Raw genomic sequence first — 27,328 nt, 5'->3', positions numbered from 1 at the left:
AGGCGTGCGTGTGTGAGCCTCATGATTTTCCAGCTCAATTAATGAGCTCAGATCAGACGCTCCATGTTTTTCATCATTTTTAAATTTCTGATTTCATTTTCTTTTATTTCTTTTATTTCCATTTCATTTTAAAAATTCATATCTCCTTCATTATTGGTCCAAAAAATATGAGACCAATTACATTTTTCTTCTTTTAATTTCTAGTTTCTAAAAATGATTTTTAATATTTTTTATTTTATCATTTAATATTTTTTTTAGGAATTTTCTCTTTTCTGGTTATTTTTAATTCATTTTAAATAGTTTTTGATATTCAAAAAATACAAAAATATTTTTCCAACCTCTTTGAATGATGCTAGATCTATGAAAAATATTCTCATAAATTTATTAATTGATTTGAGATTTATTTAAGATTTTAATTCAATTAGGTCATTTTTATGCATTTTTAATTGATTAAAAATAGTTTCTGACTTCTAAAAATGCTGAAATTTTTTGTCAAACTTTGTTTGACATTGTTGAACTTGGGATAATTCACTTGAACTTTTCAAAATTGATTTGAAGTGAATTTTAAGTTTGACCTTTCTTTATTATTTTAATTCAAGTATTATTTTAATTTTGAAAAATACCAAAAATATTTTATTTGTTTCTTGACTTCTATTCTTCATCTTGCTTCTGTTTACTATTTGTTTGACCTTGATCTCATATATCTTTGGTCAATGCTTGTTGATTATTTCATTTCATTTTCATTAATGTGTTTTATTATTCATCATCTTCTTCTTCTTCTTCTTTTCTTTTTTTGATTAATGAGTTAAAGATTGGTGGTTAGCATTGATATAGGAGGTTTAACCTTCCTTGATTCAAATCTAATTCAACTTGATCATGGATCAAGTGAATGGCTTTGCATTAAGGATAGGTTGCTTCCTAATCAAGCAAAGAACCTAAATTAATACAAGATCATTTCTCATCTTCTTTTTGGCATGGCAAGTTGTAGGAGCTTGATTCACTAATCAAGATCTCTAACTTGTGTTGTTACCTACATTATTATTGACCGGCCTCAGATAGTTGCAACTTCTACATAAGTCCAATTACGATTGCTTAACATAGCGCTAAATTGCCTTATGGCACACTAACTCTAACACTAACCATTAACCATTAACATTTAATTCTTGCACTTTACATTTATGCAATTTACTATTCTTGTACATATTATTCATTTGCTTTTGCCCTTTGCTTATTTGAGCACATGTTTATGTTAATGCAATTTTCCTTTTGCTCACTTGAGCACATAATTGTGTATATATTATTGTGCTTGTGTTTTGTGTTGATTGTTGTGGACCAAATGCAAAAATGGACAAATGGACTTAGTTTCTAGGACATTCCCTATGCAAAAATGGAGTAAAAATGCCTCAATGTTGAAGATGGATTAGAAGGACCAAATCTCTAAACTCATTCTTGTCCATTCTTGATTTACTTCATGGAACTCTTTGATGTGTGTGCTTTTGTGCTAGGGAATCCTATTTGAGCCAAATTGAAAAACCATTGTCATGTGCTTCAAAGAGAAAGATACAAGAGCCATTGGGGATCTTCTAAGAGCTTGCTTGATTAATTTGATTGCTTGAGCTTACACTTATTTGCTTGATTATTCCAAAGGATGGGAGCTACTTGGATCATCAATATGATCTCAAGAGAGGAACTCCATTTGTGGTCTTGTTTCTTATCATTCATCTCTTGTATGATTAGGACTTAGCCATTCTTCTTCTTCCCTCCACTCTAATCCAAGCCAAAACATTTGTGCAAACATTTAACACTTGTTTCCAAACATTAGAAACCTAAGTCTTATGCTTTTGATTTTCAAACTCCCTTTTCATAACACTTATTTTGAATTGAATCTTTAAGTCAACTTTGACCATATTTTGTAAATACTTTCCATTGGTAAATATAACTCATTCAAATGCTTTCGTGGTTTCACTGGCCACTTTCTCATCAAAACTTCTCACAACCTTTAGCTATTAGGTTTGAGTTATCCTTGAGGTAGATGTAATGCTCACCTATACCCTTAGTGATGGACAATAAGTCTTCCATGCTTATTATAGGGTTAACCCCTCACTAGCATGTTGAAGCTATCCTTACATGGTGGATTTGTGGCTTTAGGTTGAGTTTTCTCCCTTGGATAACAAAAGACCTTAAGGCTTTTGGGCCAATCAATTCACCAATTTGTTTTGAGATTTTTACCCCGAACTACGAGGTTTTGATCCTAATCTTTTTTAAGATGGTACGTAGGCAATGGGTTTATCCATCCAAACACAAATTGTAAATAACTTGTATATTCTCTTCTCATCTCTTCAATCATGTTTGCACAGATAAATTTTCACAAAATACCAACCTTACAACAAGTGTGAAAAGGGCTCCCTAAGAGTACCTGGGATGTTTTGGGTGCTTAAAACCTTCCCATTGCATAACCAACCCCCTTACCCTGATCTCTGACATTTTTATTAGTTTTTGATTCGATAAAAGTTCACGGTTTTTGTTCGCTTTCTAACCATTCCTTTGGATAACTAGAAGTGTGGTGGCGACTCAATTTGTATGGTTTACTTTTGATTTAGACAATAAATCTAAAGGTAACGAATACCCCGCTACAGAAAAGTGGCAACTCTGCTGGGGATCCTTGCCTAGTGGGTTTTGCCTACTTTTCATATTTGTTGTATTGTATTGTATATTATCTTGTGACATATTTTTTGTGCAATTTGGGATTACTGTATTGTATGTAATGATTGAATTGCTTGATATATTAATTCCTTGTATGCTTGGTGATCTTTGTGAGATGAGTTCTATACCCGAACTCGAGTGCACTTAGGATAGGAGAATGGCATAGTCTTGTTGACTTGTGTGGAGTTATTCCTTAGCAAGTTGACTTGCAAGCCTATTCACTTGGTGGAGGTCATATTGGGATCAATAATGTCACACGAGTAGTCGTGGTTAGGCATTACTCTTTCCAATATAGACCTTAGAAGCCAAGGACTTTAGTTTACCAAGCCCATCTTGGCCTATTCTTAGGATGTAGTGCGAAGGTCTTTCAAGTGTAAGATTTGATATGATTGTTACACGATACTACACTCATAAGAGTCTCTCTTGAGAATATTTTTGGAATACGAGTAGTCATTTATCCGATAATATCCGAAAGATGGGATGATGACTATGGGAACCTCTTGTAGAACATGTTTGGCAGGTTTAAACCCTAGTACACTCCCTTTGGGTGGTTCTTAACCGAGACTCCATGCTCCTGACTTGCAACAAACCATTGATTCATGGTTGATTCGTTCTTGTATCCTTAATATTAATGGAACTTGGGTGTTGATAAGGTGTAAACCATAATCCACCAAGATGGATGATTAATATTAAGGATGACTTGATCCATCCCATGACCTTTGTGTGATGTCCTTTGCTTGATCCTTGAGTGTGGTTGTTGCATCCATGCATTCATGCACCCATTTGCATCCATATCATCAAAAAATGAGAAACTTTTCAAGGAACTTAAGAGGTCTATTTGCAAATTTTCAGACATGAATAGACAAAGAAGGAATACGAAGCAGTACAGTTTCAGACAACCCGACTTGAAAGAGTTAAGGAATTTGACATCCTATGTATTAGATCCCTTGGATTTCAAGGCTCGTCATGGGAAGCTTCTATCTATTCTGGCTACTCAAGTGGACGAAGGATTGATGAGTGTATTGGTGCAGTTCTATGATCCCTTATACCGTTGCTTCACATTTCCAGATTTCCAGCTTTTGCCCACGCTTGAGGAGTATGCCTATCTTGTGGGAATACCTATCCTAGATCAGTTGTCGTTCAGTGGCTTAGAGAGGGTTCCTACTTATCAAGAGATAGCTGATATGTTGCATATAGATGAATCTCTGGTTGGTGCTCATTTGACTACCAAAGGTGGAATTCAAGGTCTCCCTTTTGAGTTCCTCATCACTCGTATGGGAAGGCCATGAGTGAGGACGCCTTTGAGGCCATATTTGTACTTCTCATCTATGGGCTAGTGTTATTTCCCAACATCGACAAGTTTGTGGATGTGAACGCTATTAGGATTTTCTCTACTCTTAATCCCATTCTGAGTCTGTTGGGTGACACTTACTTTTCTTTGCATATGAGGAATGCAAAGGGTGGTGGTACCATTGTGTGTTGTTTGCCTCTGTTGTACAAGTGGTTTATTTCGCACTTGCCGCAGACGGTCGCCTTCAAGGAGAACAAAGGATGTCTACGGTGGTCCACGAGACTTATGTCTCTCACTAATGATGATATCTTTTGGTTCAACCGTGTATATGATGGTGTGCAGATTATCGACTCTTGTGGTGAATTCTCCAATGTGCCTCTTCTTGGTACATGCGGTGGGATTAACTACAACCCTATTTTAGCACGTCGTCAGCTTGGGTTCCCCCTAAAGGATAAACCTAATAACATTCTGTTAGAAGGTGTATTCTTCCAGGAGGGTAAAGATCCCCAAGGCTTGAAGGGCAGGATGGTTCGCGCTTGGCGCAAGATCCATAGGAAGGGAAGAAAGGAGCTTAGACCAAAGAACTGTATTGCTTTGGAACCCTATACCTCTTGGGTTAGGAGGAGAGCTTCTGAGTACCTTATGCCTTATGAGTATCCGAGACCTACACCTTTGGTTGTGGCTGGGCCTTCAACCCTCCCTGACCAAGGAGTAGAGGAGTTGAGAGACGAAGACCGTTCACGTGCCTGGATCCGTGAACGAGAGGAGTTGCTTCAGCAGATTAAAGAGAAGGATGCTTTGATAGAGTTTCTTGAGCACCAGGTTATTGATGAGCCTGATGATGTGTTGACTTCTCTTCTTCCTCAATCCTCCAAGTTTTGGAAGAGGAAGTATGATCGACTCGCTAAAGAGAAGGCAGATATGGAGGCAACCTATGAGAGGGAGGTGAAGAGGCTTCTTGCAGATTATCTTCCAGTCTCCAGAGCTTTAGATGATTGCTTCTAGGGTTCCATAGGATGCTCATTTTCCTTCTCTCTTGTATTGTATTTGGTTACCAAGACTGTACTTCTTTGGCGTAAAAAAATATTTTCGAAATATTATTGATATTTCACTATATGTCTAAATGATTAATATTTTCAAATATTTGCAAATAGGACTCTAAAGTTCCTCTGATAAATAAAATAAATCATATGCACAAGCATTGCATGCATCATGTGCATAAGCAGGTTTTGCTCCAGGCTTCTTGTTTTATGGTCTAACTCTATGCTCTTCATTTATTTTGGAGACAAGCTGACTCACCGGTACTACACCCGAGCCAACTCTGCAAGATTAATCGATCATTTGGAGCAAGAGAATCGTGAACTCAAGGAGGAAGTAGCCAGACTGACTAACTTGATGGAGTCTTTCATGGCCGCCCAGAGCCAGTCGTCTCCGACGCCTTCAACTCCTCCCCAGAGGACAGTCATCTCTGAGATTGCCTCTTCAACCGTGCCTGCGGCCAGCGCCCATTTTGCACCAACAGCTATGCTAGCCGGGTTTCCTTGGGGGATGCCTCCCAACTTTTTTCCTGAGGGTCTTGCCCCCACCTTTGCTTCTCTGCCGGCATCTAGCCCGGTCCTTGTCGTTCCACCTCCTGTTGTGCATACTATGCCCAGAGTAGATGACACCATCTACCTTTCTGAGCCGTCTGAGGGCCCAGATGTCTATGAAAAGATGGATTCTATGAATGATCAGTTTCTTGAGCTCCGCAAGGAATTGAAAACTCTCCGAGGAAAGGACCTCTTCGGCAAGTCTGCTGCTGAACTTTGCTTAGTCGCAAATGTCAAAATCCTTGTAAAGTTCAAAGTACCTGACTTTAAAAAGTACAAGGGAAATACTTTCCCTCTCAGCCACCTGGTCATGTATGCAAGGAAAATGTCGACTCAGACCAACAATGATCAACTTCTTATTCACTATTTCCAGGATAGTTTGTCCGGTGCTGCCTTGAGATGGTATATGGGCTTGGACAGTGCGAACATCTGATCCTTCAATGACCTTGGCGAAGCTTTCGTCAAGTAATACAAGTATAACGTGGATATGGCTCCAGATAGGGATCAATTGAGAGCCATATCCCAGAAGGATAAGGAAACTTTCAAAGAGTACGCCCAGAGGTGGCGAGAGCTACTGTAAGACCCCAATTTTGTCCCTAAGATCCCTCATGGCATCATAACATTGCATTTGCATTGCCTCAAGGATCATAAGCATCTTGGTTCCCTTTGCCTTTGGGTGGGACCTCTTGTGAGTGGTTTGAGATCACCAAGCATGCTTGAATTGTATATTATTGCTTTTCTCACTTTGTTTACTAACCAAAAGCACAAAAATATGTCACTAACATCTTTTGTTTGTAGCTTGAGCAATCACAAGATCCAAAGCTTCTAGGAGATCTTTTGTGCAATGATAAGGTCAAGAGGAGATGAAAGCAAGCATGGTAATGGTTACCAAAGTTCTCCTCCATCAAATATTCCTCCCTAGCATCTCAATTCATCATTTTGATCAAAAGCAAGTCAAAGGGTTTGAGGTTTGTCCCCCAAGAAACCCTAATTCACCTGTGCACCACAATGCCTTGCTCTTGAAGCAACCTCAGCCCATGATCAAATGCAACCAAGGGAAGTTCTTTAACTCATAATTTCATGAATATTTGAACTTATTTGAGTATCCTCAATCTTCAATTCATCAAGATATGAGTTGTGGACTTGAGAAGTTGATCAGTCAATTCATCTGACTATTTTGAAATGCACTAAGACCTAACATTTTATGTGTTGGTCAAATGGAGATGATTCCAAAAGAAAAAATGTTCTTAAGGACAATATGAACAACTTTCATGTTCATCAAAAATTGATTTAAATCTTGGAAGGTCATTTCCCATTCCAAGACATTATAGGTCATTTTGACTGAAACCCTAATTTTGGGTCAACTTCCCAAGGACACAACTCATTCATTTTTTATGCTTTTGAGGTGGGATCAAATGCATTGGAAAGCTTAAGATGTCTACTTAAAATGTTATGTTGAACAAAATTTCAAAATCTCAAAGGAAATACATGTGATAATGCAAGACATTATAGGTCCTTTTGGACCAAATGCATTAAAAGGCAAAAAAGTCTAACTTCAAGTGCCCGTAACTCTTTCATCAAAAACCCAAATGATACAAAATGTAAGTCCATTTTTATTGTCTTGAGAAGATCTACAACGTTTATGTTGGAGGTCTTTTCATTTGAGGTTTGCATCATTGAAACAGAGGGGCTTGAACATTGGCCAAATTTAGAAACTTTGCCTTTACATGTTTTGCACCTTACACTTTAAACTCAAATTTTTCACCAATTTCCACATTTCAAATGGATTTTTGCCCAACATAACAATTGTTCCTTACACCAAAACCTTTCCAACCACTACTCACATGATCATGTTTGGATTTGGCAAATGGTATTTTCGAAGAGGAGAAGTTTTTGGTCCAATTATGCATAACACCTCAAAATTCCATGCACAAGCAATTACCATTCAGATTACACGTCCATTTCACTTTGGTATGATTTCAGATTGCATTTTGCATTAAATTTGGGCCTTTTGAATGATCATGCAATGAATGTCCAATTCCATGCACACTGATTGAATCACACTTACTTTGCCATTCCATCTATAAATAAGAGCCTCACTCCATTCAAATATCATCCATGAATCAACCTGAAATGCTGCTGAACTGAAAACCTAACCTCTCACCAAAGAAGCTATTTCACTTTTATTCAAATTTTTCAGATCTAAAATTCAACTACATCTGGTTGAATCTTTGGATTTAAAGCTTCTAGACCTTCATCCTGTACTCCATTGATCTTCTGTTTTGGCAAAGGAAGCAAGGAATTAAGCTCAAATCTCCAGAATCCAAGGTTGTTCTTCAACTGGTTTTTTCTTCGAAACTCATCATCTATTGATCTATTTGCTTGGATTTTGTGTTGGTTGAAGTCCTCTTCATAGAGGCAATTGATTTGAGTACTTAATTGTTGAAATCCATCAAGTTCTCATGAACATCACAAAATTTCCATCTCTGTTTTCTCTCAATATAGAGATCTAGAGTGGAATTGAGTGATACAGGGATGATGTACATCATCCCAACTTTCCAATGATATATAGATCGTGTCATTTGGTTACTTTTTCTTGCTCTGCAATTTTTGAACGTGGCCGGAGTTTGGCCGGAGAAGACGGTGGCGCTGGCCACCGTCTGGTCTCCAGATTAAATCTGGATCGTTCATCCATTTTTCCAGATGCAATCTCCACTGTCCAATGTTATGACTTATTTTAATGTTGGATGTTTCTCACTGACTTGGACTTACCATGAGCGCGTGCTTCTAAACCTCAGGATTGGCCACGTCAATTAATGAGATCCAATCCAACACTCCTTGTTTTTTCTTATTTTCTATTTTCTGATTTTTATTTCTTTTATTCCCATTATTTTCAAAAATTCATATCTTCTTCATTTTAATTCCAAAAAATATGGGACCAATTACATTCTTCTCCAAATAATTTCTAGTTTCTAAATTTGATTTTTAATATTTTTTATTTCATCATTTGATATTTTTTTGTGAATTTTCTCTTTTCTGGTTACTTTTAATTCATTTTAAATAGTTTTTGATATTCAAAAAATACAAAAATATTTTCCCAACCTATTTGAATGATGATGAATCTATGAAAAATATTCTTATCAATTTTTTAATTGATTTGAGATTTTAGTTCAATTAGGTTATTTTTGTCCATTTTTAATTGATTAAAAATAGCTTCTGACTTTTAAAAATGCTGAAATTTTTTGTCAAACTTTATTTGACCTTGTTGAACTTAGGATAAATCACTTGGACCTTTCAAGGTTGATTTGAAGTGATTTTGAAGTTTGACCTCTCTTTTATTTTTTAATTCAAGTTTATTTTAATATTAGAAAATGCCAAAAATATTTTGCTTATTGTTTGACCTCCAATCTTCATCTCACTTCTGATTTCTCATTGTTTGACTTTGACTTTCAATGTCATTTGGTCAATACACATGGATTGGTACATTTTATTTCACCTTATGCACTTTATTCTTTCCATTTTTCCTTTTCCATTATTCATCTCTTTCTTCCTCTTCTTCTTTTCTTTTTGATCAATGAGTTAAAGGTTGATAAGTTAACATTGATTAGGGAGGCTTAATCTTCCTTGATTCAAATCTAATTCATCTTGATCAATTGATCAAATGAATGGCTTTGCATTAAGGATAGGTTGCTTCCTAAATCATGCAAAAGACTTAAACCAATACAAGATCAATTCTCTTCTTCTTTTTGGCATGGCAAGTTGTTGGAACTTGGTTCACTAATCAAGACTTCTAACTTGTGTTGTTTCCTACATTATTATTGACCGGCCTCAGATAGTTGTGACTTATACATAAGTCTAATTACGATTGCTTAACATAGCGCTAAATTTGCCTTATGGCACACTAACTACTAACACTAACCATTAACAATTAACATTTACTTTTTGCACTTTACTTTTATGCAATTTACTATTCTTGTACATATTATCCATTTGCTTTTCCCTTTGCTCACTTGAGCACATGTTTATGTTAATGCCATTTGCCTTTTGCTCACTTGAGCACATAATTGTGTATATACTATTGTGCTTGTGTTTTATTTTGATTGTTGTGAACCAAATGCAAAGAATTGGACAAAATGGACTTAGACTTTAGGATCTTCCCTATGCAAATTTGGAGTCAAAGAGCAACTAGGCATTGAGCCTTTAGAATGCTATAAAAAGTCAAAGAGCAACTAGGCATTGAGCCTTTAGAATGCTTAAGCTTGAAGATGAACATTGAAAGGACCATATTCTAAACTCCCTCTTGTCCATTCTTTGATTGTATTATAGAACCTTTTGATGTGTGCTTTCTTTGTGCTAGGAGTTCCCACTTGAGCTTAATTGAGGAACCATTACCATGAGATTCCAAGAGAGAGAGATCCAAGATACATTGAGGAGTCTTTCCAAGAGTTTATTTGATTGTTGATTGCTTGAGTTTATGCTTACTTGCTTGTTTATTCCAAAGGATGGGAGCTACTTGGATCATCAATATGATCTCAAGAGAGGAACTCCATTGTGGTTTTGCTTCTTATCCCTCACCTTTTTGCTTTACTTAGGACTTTAGCTTTTCTACTTCTTCTCTCCACTCTAACCCAAGCCAAAACTTTTGTGCAGACATCTAACACTTGTTTTTCAACATTAGAAACCTAAGCCTTATGCTTTTGATTTTCAAACTTTCTTTTCATAACACTTATTTTGAATTGAATCTTTAAGTCCACTTTGACCATTTTGTATATACTTCTAATTGGTAAATATAATCCATTCAAATGTGTTTTTCTGGTTTCAATGGCCACCTTCTAATCCAAACTTTTTCATAACCTTTAGTTATTAGGTTTGAGTTATCTTTGTGGTAGATGTAATACTCACTGTCGCTCCCCGGATTTCCCGAATCCAAGTACAAACGCGAAAAGGAGTGGCGAGGAAAAAAGAGTAGAGTCGCCAACTATGTACTTTTATCCCAAGTGGAGGGAAAGGTAGTACTGCATAACCAAGAGGGAACGAATAAAACAAAGTCTCGAACCAAAGAAAACTGAGTAAGGGGGTCGGTTACGTGAAGGGAAGGTTATCGCACCCCTTCACGTCTGTGGTACTCCACAGGATCCACGTTTTCTATTTATGTCTAAAGTGTGTGTATAAAAAAGTCCTATATGCGATGCGAAAGAGAGAAAATCAAAGTAGGGAAAAGAAAGAGTTATTGCTCGCACAGGCCCTACCCTACTACATACGTATCTCAAGAAGGATTGAGAATCAGAGCACCGTAGCTCGGCTAACCTATTTTGTTTGTTTTGTGTTTTTTAGATGAACGACGTTACTACGCAATCTACCGGATGCTCGACCTTTGGAGACTTAGTCACCTGTAGTAGAAGGAGTTAACGTGTTCTTAGGAGAAGAAAAATCAAAGAGTTTGTTTGTGTTTTAGGAATGCTCATGCAAAAAGGAAGTCCTAGACGAAGGAACCATGCTACCTTAATTGACATGCAAACGAGAGACTATACGAAGCCTAACAATCCTATGGGGAGACGATCACACCACACAAAAACATATAGCATAAAGTAAACACACCAATAAGGGGGCTCAAACATACATGGGTAGGGCTTTAGTCAAGAGGGGTCATATCAACCTCGACAAACAAGCCATGGAAAGGTAATCAAATGGGCTCTTAACCACTGATATTGAACGTCAGGATGAGCAGATAAAAGGGTAATGAGGATAAGACCTCATAGCTCTTAACCCTAGACGGGGTGAGCTCATGACAAAGCGTGGGGATTCTGAAAGATGGAACCCTCTCCACTGACTGACCGGACAAAAGATCTTGGGCTTTTGTTTTGAAGCATCGACACGTAGTGCGAGCATAAAGAATGACACACTGAGTAACGGGGGATTGACTACTAATCCCTTTTATCCGTCAATTGCCTCTTCATGGAGGTCTTTAGCACTGGTGCCTCCTCTTGGAGGTCTTTGGGCACAAAAGTAAACACACAAAAACATTGCCTCCTATCGAGGTCTTCCAGCTAAGAAAGCGGTAAAATGCTGAAAAGATATAAAAGGGATCAAGAGATCTACCACACGGATAAAGATCCGAAGTAACAACAACTAAAGAAACAAGAAACCCAGAGATCTCTCAGGCTAGCACCATCAAAGAAAGCAAGTCAGCAAAGCAATCAGAATAAATCTCCAAATGGTATCCCACAAATAAAGTGGAATACCAAGCAAGCTATCTCTTCAAGAGTCATGTGAGCCCTCACAAAAAACTCAACAAACACGTTAGAATAACAAGATGGGGTGCAATCCAGAGTTGCACCAAACAGGAGAATCATAGCAACAAACGTGTCAGGTAAACAGTGCACAGATGCAATAGAAAGCATGTCATAACAAACACAAAACAGATTAGAGAGCAAACAGAAAACCAACTACTGTCATGATCGCTACTGCTTCGCTTAGCGAAGACTTAGCAAAGCTTCGCTACAGATTCGCCTAGCGAGGTGCTAGCGAATGCCTATGGGTTCTGGGTTCTTCCCTTATAACAGTCCGATTTCAGAAAACCCTAAATCCTATGGTACCCATTTCGGAAACTGAGTGATTAAACGTTCAAGGCATTGTTCAACATTCATGCACATCTAAACCCACATGCAAAACCTAATGATACCCACTCTCCCAAATTCATCCATAATTTCTCATGCTTCAGAAATTTCAAATTGAAAGCATAAAGTAATGGAAATAGGGCAAACCTGGTTGGAGAGATCGATTGAAATTGAAATGCACGGTTGGGTTTGCAAAGCAATGTTAGGGTTTTTGTGAGATGGAAGTGAAAAGTGTGTGAGTCAGAGTGAAAAGTGTGTTTTCAGTGTGTATGGAGGCTGCCCGAATTTCCTAGGGTTTTGTTACAATGAATTTTAGAATTTATACTCTGATATTTGTGGCTTGGTGGGCTCAGAATGAAGGCAATTCAAGCCCATGATTTTTTGGTATATCAGTAAGCTCGCTAAGCGAGTGAGGTAGCAAAGGGCTCGCTAGGCGAGCACTCAGCGAGGCTCCAGCGAACACTCCCAGACTTGGATAAAAACATAGCTAGCACTTACCCGCTAGGCGAGTGTCCAGCGAGCAGGTAGCGAGCAATTCCAGTAGCAACATCATCAAGGTTCGCTGGAGCGAAGGAGGAAGCGTGGGCTTCGCCTAGCGAAGGATTACTCGCCTAGCGAGCATGACAGTTCAGGAAGTTTCTTCTGGGGGCAGGTGACTCTGGTGGATTATCTCGGGGCTAGCTAGGCGAACCATTCTGCTTGCTTAGCGAGCATGACAGCTCAAGAACATCTTTCCAAATCTGGTAACCTGTGCACTGGACCTTTGTTCCTTCAAGATTAATGTTCTGAATAATGAATAGACCCCATTTGAACATATTGGAAGTATCTCAAGTCATTCCCTAGCCATTCGTCCCTCAGTTGACCAACAATTGACTTTTGACTTCACGGTTGAATTTTGAACTGTACTGAGCCCATTAAGCTCGATCCTTTAAAGAAAACCTCTGAAAATGAAACACTAGCTCCCAAGAGCTCTACACAACATCCATGAGACCTTCAAACCAATAATGCATCTCCATCCTTGAGGAACCCTACTTTGACTTTGATGCCCAGATGATTACAAACTTCTTGGAAGACAAACTCTTGGAGCTAATTCTGATTGACATGATGAAATGCAATATGAAATGTTAAATGACCTAAAATGAATGCATGAATGAGGAGGACAAATTTGAGGTGCTACAGTTGCCCCTATTCAATCAACTATGAACCTGAACGGATGAAAGCAGCGACTATAAGACTTTCAAGGTAAATAGGGATTGAATACCAAAAGAACCGGAGAATTTGCACTCTGTAGGTGACGAATCGAAGAAAGCGGGGCCATTTACCGATGGCGACTTCAAAACAGAATTTATATTTACCGATATTAAAGAAAGCAAGGCCATTTACCGATGGCGGCTTCAAAACAAATTTGATATTTACCGATATCAAAGAAAGCGAGGCCATTTACCGATGGCGGCTTCAAAACAAATTTGATATTTACCGATATCAAAGAAAGCGAGGCCATTTACCGATGGCGGCTTCAAAACAAATTTGATATTTACCGATATCCAGGAAAGCGCTACAAGACCGGACATTTACCGATGGCTGCTTCAAAACAAATTTGATATTTATCGATATCAAAGAAAGCGAGGCCATTTACCGATGGCGGCTTCAAAACAAATTTGATATTTACCGATATCAAGGAAAACGAGGCCATTTACCGATGGCGGCTTCACTGGGGAGGAACTCGATGTTTACCGACATCGAACAAAGATATTTATAAGTGAAACAAGACCAGACATTTACCGATGACTAGGAAGGAACTCGATGTTTACCGACATCGAACAAAGAGGTTTACTAGTGACCAAGGAAAGAATACGTTTATGAAACGAAACCATTTACCGATGGCAAAAATGAAATACTCGATATTTACGGATAGCGAATCTGCTGGGGAATCTTAAATGACAAAACCATTTACCGATGGTTAACAAGCGGCTGATGTTTACTAACATTGAATAATGATGTTTACCGACACCAAGAAAGGAAAGGACACACGCGGGTGTTGACAGAACGATTTTTTTTTTGTAGACACCATGAGAGGCATGCCATTTATTGATGGCCAACGATTGGAATTCGACGTTTACCGACATCGAAAGATGATGTTTACCGACATCAAAGAAAAGCACAGACATTTACGGGGATCAACACGACACTTACCGGTATCGCAAGGATGATATTTACATATACCAAAATAAGGCAGACACTTACTGGTGCCTAAATCGGAAGAGAATCAAGCTTTCCTTTCACGGACTGGTGAGAAAATAAATCTCACTGGGATTATCGATTCTGAATGTTGCCAAGAGCAACTGCTACAAATGTGCTACACTGATGTTGAAAAATGATCCGTCTCTTCCGGAGATATGATCCAATCTGGTTTAATACATGTATGTATATGTTTGAGTTTTTTATGGCGTAATTCTCCATACTAAATGGAAATGCTACACGATTTGAGAATGCGAATGCAAATGATGATTACTACATGCAAGATGCAAAGGGAGGAAAACTCCTGCTGGGAAAGCAAATGATCACTTTACTGAGCATACAATTTCTGATTCGATCTTCCAACTCTGTGGGGACATACAACAATTCTGCTGAGGATACTTACTGATCTGACATTCTCGGAACGGCAGAGAAACCAACTCAACTGGGGAGTCAATTGTTGGGAAAACACCAACCTCTCGACCATGCTGGGGAAACAAATTCTGAACTCGACACGACTTCTTACACGAGAAAATAAACTATCCTATTGGCAATGTGAACACGGCATTCCACTATTTTCCAATTCTGTTATGACTCATAGATCTTCACTTTCCCCCAAATTCTTCGCTTTTTGAGAAGAGTGATTGAATCGATCATATCCTTCAAGATGGTAGACACTGAAATGCGATGAAGTACAGATGACTCAGACTGTAGTCTTCGCTTTAATCCCTCTTTTGCCTGGACCGCCTTTTCAGGTTTTCAATCCACCGGGATACCCATTTTTGCCTAAGCCGCCTTTGCAGGTTTTCGACTTACCGAGTGTACATATTATTTTTATTTTTTTATCCCTAACTTTTGCCCAAACTTTTTTCTTTTCTTTTTCTCTTGGTTCGCCGGGATGCCCTTTTTTGCCTGGACTTTCTTTCTTTGTCCAGCGGGTCAGTTTATGCGAAGTATTTTTTGACTACATCTGAATTCACAGGAGACGGAAAATCTTCACCATCCATAGTTGTAAGTATCAAGGCTCCACCAGAAAAGACCTTTTTAACAACACATGGACCTTCATAATTCGGAGTCCACTTGCCCCTGTTATCTGTACCGGGAGGAAGGATCCTCTTCAAAACTAAGTCACCTATCTGATAGCTTCGAGGACGCACTTTCTGATCAAAGGCCTTCTTCATCCTTCTCTGATATAGTTGTCCATGGCACACAGCTGCTAATCGCTTTTCCTCAATTAAATTTAACTCATCAAACCTGGCTTGAACCCACTCAACCTCGTCAAGTTTTACATCCATCATTATCCTCAAAGAATGGATTTCAACTTCTACTGGCAAGACTGCCTCCATCCCATACACAAGTGAAAACGGAGTTGCCCCAGTTGACGTACGCACTGAGGTACGATACCCATGCAAAGTGAAAGGCAACATCTCATGCCAATCCTTGTACGTCACAACCATCTTTTGCACAATCTTCTTAATGTTCTTGTTTGCCGCCTCTACAACACCATTCATCTTTGGTCTGTAAGGAGAAGAATTGTGGTGTTCGATCTTAAAGTCTTTGCAAAGCTCTTTCATCATCTTGTTATTGAGATTCGAACCATTATCCGTGATGATTCTCTCAGGAACCCCATAACGACAGATAATTTCTTTCTTAATGAATCGAGCAACCACCTGTCTGGTAACATTGGCATAGGAAGCTGCTTCCACCCACTTGGTAAAGTAATCAATCGCGACTAGGATGAAGCGATGTCCATTAGAAGCAGTAGGTTCAATCTTTCCAATCATATCGATGCCCCACATCGCGAATGGCCAAGTAGAATTCGTAATATTCAGAGGGTTTGGTGGTACATGCACTTTATCTACATAGATCTAACATTTGTGACACTTCCGAGCGTATTTGAAACAATCAGATTCCATGGTTATCCAGTAATAACCGACTCTTAACAACTTCTTGGCCATTGCATGACCACCAGCATGGGTACCAAAAGATCCCTCGTGTACTTCCTGCATTAACATGTTTGCTTCGTGTCTAACCATGCATTTGAGCAGAACCATGTCAAAGTTCCTCTTGTACAACACATCATCCTTGTTCAAGTAAAAACTTCCAGCTAGCCTTCTCAGTGTCTTCTTGTCATTCTTTGACGCTCCTTCAGAATACTCTTGGCTTTTGAGGAAATTCTTAATATCATAAAACCACGGCTTCTCATTAATAACAGACTTGGCTGCAAACACATACGCAGGCCTCTCGAGTCGATTCACAGCAACGTGCGACACATGATTCTGCCAATGAACTTTAATCATGGAAGACAATGTGGCTAAGGCATCAGCCATTTGATTTTCATCTCGGGGTACATGATACAATTTTACTGTCTTGAAGAAAGTCAGGATCCTTCTGGTGTAATCTCTATAAGGAATCAAATGCGGCTGATGAGTATTCCAGTCTCCATTGACTTGGTTAATCACTTGAGCAGAATCTCCATAAATGTCCATAGTTTTGATCCTTAGATCGATGGCTTCCTCAATCCCCATGATACAGGCCTCGTACTCAGCTTCGTTGTTGGTTACTTCAAAAGTCAATCTAGCGGAAAAAGGTATATGTGCACCTTTAGGATTAATGAGTACTGCCCCAACACCATTTCCATTCACATTTACCGCCCCATCAAACATCAGTGTCCACTTGTCATCGGGATCCGGTCCTTCCTCGACAAGAGGCTCTTCACAATCTTTCATCTTTAAGTACATGATATCTTCATCGGGGAATTCAAACGTCATCGGCTGATAGTCATCAATTGGTTGCTCGGCAAGGTAATCAGACAGAATACTCCCCTTGATGGCCTTTTGCGACGTGTACTGGATATCATACTCTGTCAAAATCATCTGCCAACGAGCCACTCGTCCGGTAAGAGCCGGCTTTTCAAAGATATACTTTACTGGGTCCATCTTAGAAATCAACAAGGTAGTATGGTTCAACATATACTGTCTTAGTCGGCGAGCAGCCCAAGCCAAAGCGCAACAAGTTTTCTCGAGCAGCGAATATCTTGTTTCTCATTCGGTAAACTTTTTGCTAAGGTAGTATATTGCATGCTCTTTTCGACCAAACTCGTCATGTTGTCCCAATACACACCCCATCGAATTCTCTGTTACTGAAAGGTACATTATCAGAGGCCTCCCAGGAACTGGAGGTATAAGAATTGGAGGTTTCTGCAAATATTCTTTTATCTTATCAAAAGCTCTTTGACAATCATTGTTCCACCTGATTGCTTGATCTTTTCTTAGCAATTTAAATATCGGTTCGCACGTAGCTGTTAGGTGAGATATGAACCGTGCAATGTAGTTCAGCCTCCCTAAAAACCCACGAACCTGCTTTTACATTCCTAGTTCAGGCATTTCTTGAATAGCTTTTACTTTCGCTGGATCAACCTCAATCCCTTTCTCACTGACAATGAAACCTAACAGCTTTCCAGATCTCACTCCAAATGTACATTTGTTTGGATTCAGCCTCAGTTTGAACTTTCTCAATCTTTCAAACAACTTTTTCAAGTTTACCAAGTGCTCCTCTTCTGTCTGAGACTTCGCAATCATATTATCCACGTACACTTCAATTTCTTTGTGCATCATGTCATGAAAGAGAGTCGTCATAGCTCTTTGGTAGGTAGCACCGGCATTCTTCAACCCAAATGGAATTACCTTATAACAGAACGTGCCCCAAGGTGTAATGAATGTCGTCTTCTCCATGTCTTCTGGCGCCATCTTGATCTGATTATAGCCAGAAAATCCATCCATGAAAGAGAAAACCGAGGAATGAGCAATGTTATCGACCAATACATCAATGTGAGGTAATGGGAAGTCATCTTTCGGACTGGCTCTGTTTAAATCTCGGTAATCGACACACATCCTAACTTTACCATCCTTCTTCGGCACGGGTACGATGTTGGCCACCCAAGGGGGATAATTGGTAACTGCTAGAAAACCTGCATCCAACTGTTTCTGAACCTACTCTTTGATCTTGACAGCCATATCAGGACTAGTTCTGCGAAGCTTCTGCTTTACCGAAGGACAATCTTCTCTGAGAGGTAGCCTGTGCACCACAATATCTGTATCTAAACCATGCATATCTTGATACGACCATGCGAATACGTCCACATATTCTTGCAGCATTTCAATCAGCCCTATCTTGACCTTTTCCTCTAAAGCAGCCCTTATCTTGATCTCTTTCTTTGCGTCCTGATGAGGTTGATGACTTCCAACTCTTCCTGATGAGGTTGAATGACCCTTTCCTCCTGTTTCAATAGTCTGGCCAATTCTTTGGGGAGTTCACAATCTTCTTCACTCTCCTCTCCGGCTTGGTAAATGAGATTATCGAAGTCATACTGAGCCATAACGGAACTGTTTTTAATGGAATCCGCAAGATCAATTCTGCACGAACGATGTTTCATGCTTTATTTCAGAAAAGAGTTCAGGGAAGTCACAAAAAAAAACATTGCCATTTTTATTGTTTTGAAAATGAAAGTAATAAAAACAGAAACACAGTGAACACAAATTCGATTGCAAAACGTCCTTTATTGATGATAATCATTGAAAATTCAAAACATGATGTGGCCCTACAATGAACCACTACGCCTTGGGCAGAGCGTAGGGCTTTCATGCAAAATGAAAAACAGAAGAAAATTACTTTGTCTGAAGAGTAACTTGGACTATTTCTTCAGCAGTCCAGTTGTTGATCTTCTCCCCTGGAGCACACGGGCGCACCCAATTATCCATATCACAATCACTGTCACCATCTTCATTGTCTGTTGCAAAGACATCCCCGTGATTCATCAATCCAGCACTAGTGAAAGTACACGACCCTTTCTGATTCTGGACACCCTGCTCTGATGATTGAAAAGGCTGATAACCGATGCCGAACATGTCTTCTTTTATGGGCACATCAATCACCTTGCCCCAGCCTTCCGCGTTACCTGAATGAATGACCTCCATAGCTTGTTTATAGGACGCAATCGAGGTACCTGGTTTCTTCTGTTCAACAAAAAGCCACCTTCTCAATACCGACAGTCTCAAAAGCTTGACATAGAGTTTCATGAATTTCGCCATCCATCTCCACGTATTTGAAGGAGGATAAATGGCTCACAAAGATGTCCTCTTCGCCACACACGATCACAACTTGACCATCCCACACATATTTTAGCTTTTGGTGGAGAGTCGAAGAAACTGCTCCGACTCCATGTATCCAGGGACGCCCCAACAGACAACTATATGCTGGTTGAATATCCATCACATAGAAGACAATATTGAACACTTCTGGGCCGATCTTCACAGGCAACGTGACTTCACCGAAAACCGATCGCTTGGATCCATCAAAAGCACGGACAACAAGACCACTTGGTGTGAGAACAACCCCTTCGGCATCAAGCTTACTCAGAGCCTTTTTGGGCATCACATTCAAAGAAGAACCGGTATTAACGAAAACATGCGACAAAACCGCGCCTTTGCATTCCATCGTGATATTCAGAGCTCTATTGTGATTGCGACCCTCAGGTGTCAAGTCTAGATCTGTGAATCCCAAATCATGTCTCGTGTTAACGTTTGCAATAACACCTTCAAGCTGGTTAACAGAAATCTCTTGAGGCACATAAGCCATATTCAACATTTTCAACAGGGCGTTACGATGTGCCTCGGAACACATCAACAGAGAGAGAATAGAGATTTTTGACGGTGTCTGGTTCAACTGATCCACGATCTTGTAATCACTTTTCTTGATAATTCTCATAAATTCCTCCACGTCCTTCTCAAAAGAACCCTCGGGCACTTCCTTTCGCACTGGTTCGTCTTCCACTACAGCTTGTTTTCCTTTTGTTCTAGAAGGAGCCTCAGCATTGTTATCCTTCGGAACCTGTGGTGCAAACAAACGACCACTTCTCGTAAATCCTCCGGGTCCTCCCACATTACCCACAGCCGAACCAACTGTTACTGGAGTCTTATTTGACGAACCAATCGTCATTGGAGTATGATTTACTGATCTGGTCTAATTCTCTGGTCTTCCATTTCTGCAAAAAGCATTGTCATATTGCCACGGAATTGCCCTACTATTCTAAAAAAGTCTTCCACTAGAAGCAGCAATGGTGGTAGGAGCACTGATAGTTACTGGAGCATTAACAATCACGGGAACACCAACAGTCACCGGAGCAGATATGGTCACGGGCGCAGCTACGGTCACAGGAGTACCAATAGTCACAGGCGCACTAATAGTTCTTGGAGCACGTACAGGGCTTTCTGACGGTGTAAAGTAAATGGTAACAGTCGATACCTCTTCACGGTCTTTCACTACTCAATCAAACTGTAAACAACCTTCATTCATCAATTCCTGGATACCTTCTTTCAATTTCACACAACCGTTTTCATGATTACCACAATCTGAACAATTCTTGTCACATCCCGGGAATACTCCCCCTCTAAGCAGACGTTCCTTCACTACAAACAACGAAGTCTGAACCTCATTAACATCGACTACCAAGTTCAAATTTTCCCCATCTTCCACACTGTTTACTCTGGGCCCTCCATGCTGAGGCATAGGATTATTCATCACATTCGGAGTAGGAGCAAAGTTAATCGTCTTGGAATTAATCAAATCTTGGACTTTATGGTGAAAAGCCCGACAATTCTCGATGTGGTGCCCTGGCGCACCAGAATGAAAATCACAGCGGACATTAGCATCATAACCAACGGCAATCCTTGTTAATGGAGCCATAGTGCGAAGTTCAACAAACTTTAACCTGAGCAGTTCAGGGAGTAATTCGACATAAGTCATTGGCAACTGATCAAAATGACAATCTGGCATTCTTTGTCTTGGTTGGAATTGGCGTTGTTGTTGTTGTTGTGGTTGTCCTCTTTGTGGTTGTTGAGGTTGGGTTGCTGGAATAGTCACAACAGCAACTTGACGGTATTGTTGTCCTCTGTTTCGATTTCTCTGATTATGTATAGCATTTGTCTCACCCTCTCTCCTTCTGGGTGCCCCTGAAAATGGTTTCTTAGCACTTGAAGAACTTGAAGAACCCTTCTCCCATGCCAAAAGGAGGAGTGATGACATTGTTGGCTCATAAATACAATGATATTTTCATTTAATAAATTCATGTTAAGTGTTTCTTTTTCCAATTATTTTCAGTTTTTGCTTTTTGCATGAAACTGGTGATCACATAAAACCTTAAAAATAGAATAAAATCAATCTTTTCATCTGCATAATGATTTGACTTGTTTGAATTCTAAAATCTCTTTTATATCCAAAATCATTATGCAGGTTGATCAAACCCATTGAACATAATGATCCAACACCACCTCCCAACTTTGAGTTCCCTGTATTTGAGGCCGAAGAAGATGATGTTGAAGAGGTTCCTGATGAGATTACCCGTCTACTTGAGCACGAAGAGAAGATCATTCAGCCGCATCTCGAGAATCCGAAAACAATTAACTTGGGGTCTGAAGATTGTGTGCGAGAAGTGAAGATTGGGGCACTCCTGGAAGAATCTGTTAAGAAGGGGTTGATAGAGTTGCTACGATAATACGTCGACGTCTTTGCCTGGTCGTATGAAGACATGCCTGGTCTGGATACTGATATCGTGCAACATTTTCTGCCTTTGAAGCTTGAGTGTGTGCCTGTGAAGCAGAAGCTCATAAGAACTCATCCCGATATGGCGGTGAAGATTAAAGAAGAAGTTCATAAGCAAATTGATGCAGGGTTTCTGGTGACTTCTACATATCCTCAATGGGTGGCCAATAATGTGCCCGTGCCTAAGAAAGATGGAAAAGTCCGAATGTGTGTGGACTATAAAGACTTGAATAAAGCTAGTCCGAAAGATGATTTCCCTCTACCACATATTGATATGTTGGTGGATAATACAACTAAATTCAATGTCTTCTCATTTATGGATGGATTTTCCGGATATAATCAGATCAAGATGGCACCCGAGGATATGGAGAAGACAACATTCATCACACCTTGGGGAACATTCTTGTTAGACTATGGCACGGATCTAGAAGGGGGGGTTGAATAGATCCTAATTAAAAACTTGAGTCGGCGCTACCAATTTAAAAGAAAATTGGTTTTGAAAATTTGTTTTAAGTGCGGAAGCGGCCGAGGAAAATTTTAGTCTAAAACGAACCGTTATTGGAAAACCGGATATGCGTTAAGCTAATGGATTAGAGATAAAGTGAAATACAAATCACTACACTATTTGCACACTCAATGATATATTTCACTTACTAGCAAGCCTAGTTCCAATGATTCACAATACCAAATTAAACTGGATGCAAACTTAAGACAACTTTGGCTTATGCAAATTAACAAACACTTGGTGTGCATAAACACTCCAAGTGATATTTGAGTTGAGTAAGTAATTCAAATTTATCTAGTACAATATACTATTGTACTTTGGATTCAAACAACAGTCTTAATCTCTTACTCAACTTATATCAACATTTGGTAAAATTGCTTAAACTAAAATCATTTAATTTTTAAGCTGAAAAACACTTATGCAGAAAATTAAAGAAGACAGAGATTTGATGAGGCAGTTCCCCCGCCGTCCTCGCTTCGGGGTACGTCTGCCCTCAATTCTAAACTTAGAATTGAGATGATTTAATTAGATATCACCTGTGAAATTTAACCGTTTATACAAGGATTGCAAAGCAAGTAAACAACAGAACTTCCAATGTGTTGAATGATGCTTCCTATCCTTGCTCCTTGATTCAAGACGAATCAAGACCTTCGATCGTTGTAGCTAGACCTCCGATTCCAGCCCCTTTGTTGAAGAATCTTCTGTTCTTCAAACCCTCGGCTCGGCTGATCTCAAACACAACGAATCGAACCCGAATCCTTTAATTCAATATCACCGAATCCGCTACTAGACTGATGAAGACTTCCTCTTCTCAATCACCTTCGCTCGGCTGAATATTGATGAAACAATTCGTCCAGAAACCCCCAAACACAAACCGGTATTGGAGGACAAAACCCTAACGGTTTTATTCAAGAAAGAACCTGCCACAAGCTTCAACCCGAATCGGATTCTTCGATCATAGCTTCGAACCTTATCACCTTTAATCGATCACGAACCACATCAAAAATGATTGTGTGTAGTTGATGTGTTGTGAAACGTTGAAGATGAAGATGATGAGTCTTGGACACCTTTTTCACTCTTTCTTGTTTCCTTGAACACTTGAACTCAAATTGACAAAATGTTGGTTGATAAAAGTGATTTTACTTCTATTTATAGTAACAGATTACCAACCAAAAATAACAGCTTTTCAAATAGTGGAAAATACTCAGAAAACTGAGTTTACGCCCGAGCGGTCGACCATAGGTCGGCGTGCGCTGACCCGTGGGAAAATGAAAGTTTCATGCGCCGACCCTATGGTCGACTCAAGTCTTCCATGCGCTGACCCGTGGCCAACTGCACTATGCCATGCGCCGACCTGTGGTCGACTCAAAGCCATCATGCGCTGACCAGTCACCAACTGGTCTGTGTTATACGCTGATCCTTGCGGTCGACTCAAAGCTTCCATGCGCTGACCTGTGGTCGACTCAAAGCATCATGCGCTGACCCGTGGTTCATGTGTTGACCCGTATGGTCGACTCAAAACCTGCACATCTGCACAATTTCATATTTTTGTGATTTTCATGCATTTTGTCATGATCACATCTTGTCCACATATGTTTTTAAGAATTTTAACAGATTTAGATAATCATAGGAAAGGATACGATAGGTGATGTGTTGCATTTGTTTGTAGACGTGGAATCGACAATGCCGATTCATCTATGATGGTCATTTGTCATCATCGAAACTTGTGATTGTATGTTGTCTGACAATTTGCCCTTACAATTCTGTTATCGAGTGATGCCCTTCGGTTTGAAGAACTCCGGAGCCACGTATCAACGAGCTATGACTACCTTGTTTCACGATATGATGCACAAGGAGATCGAGGTATATGTTGATGATATGATTGCAAAGTCGAGAACGGAAATTGAACATGTAGAGCACTTGTTGAAGCTATTTCAGCGTTTAAGGAAGTATAAGCTTCGTCTGAATCCTAACAAGTATACATTTGGAGTCCGTCCCAGCAAGTTATTGGGCTTTATTGTTAGCGAGAAAGGTATTGAAGTTGATCCTGCAAAGGTCAAAGCAATACAAGAGATGCCTGCGCCCAAAACTGAGAAGCAAGTCCGAGGATTTTTTGGTCGCTTGAATTATATTTCCCGATTTATATCCCACATGATTGCCACATGTGCGCCGATATTCAAGCTCCTTCGGAAAGATCAGCGTCATGATTGGATCGAGGATTGCCAAAAAGCCTTCGACAGTATTAAAGAGTATCTGTCTGAGCCACCAATTTTGTCTCCGCCTGTGGAAGGGAGACCTTTGATTATGTATCTAACTGTTCTTGAAGACTCAATGGGTTGTGTCCTTGGTCAGCAAGACGAACCAGGGAAGAAAGAATACGTTATTTACTACCTGAGTAAGAAGTTCACTGATTGTGAGTCTCGATACTCGATGCTTGAGAAAACATGTTGTGCTTTGGCTTGGGCTGCTAAGCGCTTACGCCAGTATATGTTGAATCATACGACTTGGGATGATTTCCCATTGGCAGATGTTGTTATCTGAGTATGATATTGAGTATCGAGCTCAGAAGGCAATTAAAGGTAGTATCTTGGCTGACAACTTGGCACATCAACCAATTGAGGATTATCAGTCAGTTCAGTATGACTTCCCAGATGAGGAGATTCTGTATTTGAAAATGAAAGATTGTGATGAGCCTACGCTCGATGAAGGGCCAGAGCCTGGTTCCCGATGGAGCATGGTGTTTGATGGCACTGTAAATCAATATGGAAATGGTATTGGGGCAGTGATTATTACTCCTCAGGGCACACATGTTCCTTTTACAGCAAGGCTAACTTTCAAATGCACGAATAATATGGCTGAATATGAGGCCTGTATCATGGGATTAGAAGAGTGTATTGATCTTAGGATCAAGCATCTTGATGTATATGGTGATTCGGCCCTTGTTGTCAATCAGATTAAGGGTGAATGGGAGATGAATCAGCCTGGCCTCATCCCATATAGAGATTATGCGAGGAGGATTTCAACATTCTTTACTGAGGTTGACTTCTATCATATTCCTCGAGAGGAAAATCGGATGGCAGATGCACTTGTTACAATTGCTTTGATGATCATAGTGAGACTCTGGAATAAAGTTCCCAATATCACTTTGATGCGCTTGGATAGACCAGCTCATGTATTTGTAGTAGAGGACGTATAGGATGATAAGCCATGGTATTATGATATTAAGTGTTTTCTCCAAAGACAGATTTACCCGCCCGGGGCATCTGTGAAAGATAGAAAGACTTTGAGGTGACTATTAGGCAGTTTCTACCTCAATGGAGATGTGCTTTATAAAAGGAATTTTGACATGGTTATGCTCAGATGCATGGATAGACACGAAGCAGACCTGTTGATGACTGAGGTCCATGAGGGTTCATTTGGTACTCATTCCAACGGACATGCCATGGCTAGAAAAATGTTGAGGGCAGGCTACTATTGGCTGACAATGGAGTCTGATTGCTGCAAATATGTGAAGAAATTCCATAAGTGTCAGATTTATGCGGATAAGATTCATATTCCCCCGACAATTCTGAATGTGATTTCATCACCATGGCCTTTCTCTATGTGGGGAATTGACATGATCAGCATGATAGAGCCGAAAGCGTCCAACGGTCACAGATTTATTCTCGTAGCAATTGATTAATTCACCAAGTGGGTTGAAGCGGCGTCATATGCAAACGTGACCAGGCAGGTGGTTGTGAAGTTTATCAAGAATCAATTCATATGCCGTTATGGTGTGCCAGATAAGATCATTACTGATAATGGATCTAACTTGAACAACAAAATGATGAAAGAGCTGTGTAGCGAGTTCAAGATTGCGCATCATAATTCTTCTCCCTATAGACCCAAGATGAATGGGGTTGTTGAAGCTGCTAATAAGAATATCAAGAAGATTGTTGCTGCCATTTTCTTTGCATGGATACCGTACATCTGTCCGCACTTCAACAGGGGCAACCCCTTTTTCTCTTGTTTACGGCATGGAGGTTGTGCTCCCAGTAGAGGTGGAGATCCCATCAATGAGAGTCTTGATGGAAGCCAAGTTGACTGATGTTGAATGGGTTCAGAGTCGTTATGACCAACTGAATTTGATTGAAGAAAAGAGATTGACTGCCATGTGCCATGGTCAGTTATATCAGCAAAGGATAAAGAAAGCCTTTGATAAGAAGGTCGAGCCTCGTGTGTTCCGAGAAGGTGACCTCGTGCTCAAGAAAGTCTTGTCTTTCGCGCCCGATTCCAGGGGAAAGTGGACTCCAAACTATGAAGGTTCATATGTTGTTAAGAGAGCCTTTTCAGGCGGTGCTTTGATACTTACAACTATGTATGGGGAGGATTTCACTCGTCCTGTGAATTTAGATGCAGTCAAGAAATACTTCGCCTAAAATAAAAACAGAATAGCTCGCTAAGTTGAAAACCCGAACGGGCGGCTTAGGCAAAAATGAGCGTCTCGGTGGATTGAAAACCCGAAAGGGCGATCCAGGCAAAAGTTAGAGACATAAAAAATGAATATGTATCCCGCTATATTGAGTACCTCACCCTGGGGCAATCTAAGCAAAAAAATAGGGATTTGGCAAGTAACTGCATCCTGACAAGACTTTGTTCTACAATTGTCATCTGTCAAAGATTTTCGCTCAGTCATCGTCAACTGAAGCTTCAAATACATCGGATTCAGAGTTGGTGGAGAAATGGTCATTATGTTCAATGTAGCCCTTTTCCAATATATATCACCAATTTCAAATTTGTAAATATCCAT

The sequence above is a fragment of the Lathyrus oleraceus genome, chromosome 1 (assembly GCF_024323335.1).
Source record: "Lathyrus oleraceus cultivar Zhongwan6 chromosome 1, CAAS_Psat_ZW6_1.0, whole genome shotgun sequence".
NCBI lineage: Eukaryota > Viridiplantae > Streptophyta > Magnoliopsida > Fabales > Fabaceae > Lathyrus > Lathyrus oleraceus.
The sequence above is the reverse complement of the archived record's forward strand: the minus strand, read 5'-3'. Positions refer to the sequence as shown.